Raw genomic sequence first — 2,500 nt, forward strand, 5'->3', positions numbered from 1 at the left:
CCCTGGTGCGGTCGGTTGCCTCGAGCACCATCGGCACACGCTGGGCCCTGGTGCGGCAGGTTGCCTCGACCACCATCGGCACACGCTGGGCCCTGGTGCGGGCGGTTGCCTCGACCACCATCGGCACACGCTGGGCCCTGGTGCGGGCGCTTGCCTCGAGCACCATCGGCACACGCTGGGCCCTGGTGCGACAGGTTGCCTCGAGCACCGTCGGCACACGCTGGGCCCTGGTGCGGCAGGTTGCCTCGAGCACCTTCGGCACACGCTGGGCCCTGGTGCGGGAGCTTGCCTCGAGCGCCATCGGCACACGCTGGGCCCTGGTGCGGCAAGTTGCCTCGAGCACCATCGGCACACGCTGGGCCCTGGTGCGGTCGGTTGCCTCGAGCACCATCGGCACACGCTGGGCGCTGGTGCGGGCGCTTGCCTCGACCACCATCGGCACACGCTGGGCCCTGGTGCGGCAGGTTGCCTCGATCACCATCGGCACACGCTGGGCCCTGGTGCGACAGGTTGCCTCGAGCACCATCGGCACACTATCGGCCCTGGTGCGGGCGGTTGCCTCGACCACCATCGGCACACGCTGGGCCCTGGTGCGGGCGCTTGCCTCGAGCACCATCGGCACATGCTGGGCCCTGGTGCGGCAGGTTACCTCGAGCACCATCGGCACACGCTGGGCCCTGGTGCGGCAGGTTGCCTCGACCACCATCGGCACACGCTGGGCCCTGGTGCGGGCGGTTGCCTCGACCACCATCGGCACACGCTGGGCCCTGGTGCGGCAGGTTGCCTCGAGCACCGTCGGCACACGCTGGGCCCTGGTGCGGCAGGTTGCCTCGAGCACCATCGGCACACGCTGGGCCCTGGTGCGGGAGCTTGCCTCGAGCGCCATCGGCACACGCTGGGCCCTGGTGCGGCAAGTTGCCTCGAGCACCATCGGCACACGCTGGGCCCTGGTGCGGTCGGTTGCCTCGAGCACCATCGGCACACGCTGGGCGCTGGTGCGGGCGCTTGCCTCGACCACCATCGGCACACGCTGGGCCCTGGTGCGGCAGGTTGCCTCCAGCACCATCGGCACACTATCGGCCCTGGTGCGGGCGGTTGCCTCGACCACCATCGGCACACGCTGGGCCCTGGTGCGGGCGCTTGCCTCGAGCACCATCGGCACACGCTGGGCCCTGGTGCGGGCGGTTGCCTCGAGCACCATCGGCACACGCTGGGCCCTGGTGGGTTTAGGCACATCTTCAAATTTCTGCCGTGCCAATGCCATTTTTATGGCTTGTAAATTCATACAATGGTCCCCTAAGCCTTCACGTGAAGTTTCGTTGGAAGATGACTCGTTTTCTATTTTTCACGATTTTCGAAACTTTTTGCGGTTCGGGATTTTTTAAAATTTTTTTATAAGGATTTTTGGCCCCAAATTTTGTAGGCATGATCCTTCTATTTTTGTTGGCATGCACAAAAAAATTCAGCTAAAAACTCGAAGTAGAGAAGATTTTGTGACCGTTTGAAAAAAGTGTCCCCATTTCAGACACTTTAACGGCTACTGGTAGCAAACCTGTAAAATCTCAAATGCTCTTTAAGGGGGTGTGAATTCTCAGAGGTTTGATGAGCGATAGGGGGCCAACACAAGGCCAAGTACCAGCACCCATCGCACATCATGTGCGCACACCCCCCCGGCCCCCCTCCCAATCGCCGGAACCCCAATGCCGCCGGTCAGGTTCTCCGGCGGTACTCCGGCGATGCTCCGGCGATGCTCCGGCGATGCTGTCCCGAGTGAAAAAAACGCGGCACCAGCACATGCTGGAGCCAAGCATGGGCACCGTGGCTCAAAATCGAACTTCGGCCAAGGCCTCGACCATCAATGGCACATGATGACGCATGGTGATGGCACATGCATCGACCATCATCGGCATAGGCTGCCCTTCGGTACGGGCACTTGCCTCGACCGCCATCGGCACAAGCTGGGCCCTGGTGTGGGTTGTTGCCTCGATCACAATCGGCACATGCTGAGCCTTGGTGCGGGCGGTTGCCTCGAGCACCATCGGCAGACCCTGGGCCCTGGTGCGGCGGGTTGCCCCGATAACCATCGGCACACGCTGGGCCCTGGGGCGGGCGCTTGCCCCCAGCACCATCGGCACACGCTGGGCCCTGGTGCGGGCGGTTCCCTCGACCACCATCGGCACACGTTGGGCCCTGGTCCGGGCGGTTGCCCCCAGCACCATCGGCACACGCTGGGCCCTGGTGCGGGCGCTTGCCCCCAGCACCATCGGCACACGCAGGGCCCTGGTGCGGGCGGTTGCCCCGAACACCATCGGCACAAGCCGGCCCTTGGTGCGGGCTCCTGGCTCGACCACCATCGGCACACGCTGGGCCCTGGTGCGGGCGGTTGCCTCGAACACCATCGGCACACGCCGGCCCTTGGTGCGGCCGGTTGCCTCGACCACCATCGGCACACGCTCGGCCTTGGTGAGGGCGCTTGCCTCGACCACCATCGGCACACGCT

The sequence above is a fragment of the Durio zibethinus genome, unplaced genomic scaffold, assembly GCF_047325235.1.
Source record: "Durio zibethinus cultivar Kanyao isolate XHJ-2024 unplaced genomic scaffold, ASM4732523v1 HiC_scaffold_390, whole genome shotgun sequence".
NCBI lineage: Eukaryota > Viridiplantae > Streptophyta > Magnoliopsida > Malvales > Malvaceae > Durio > Durio zibethinus.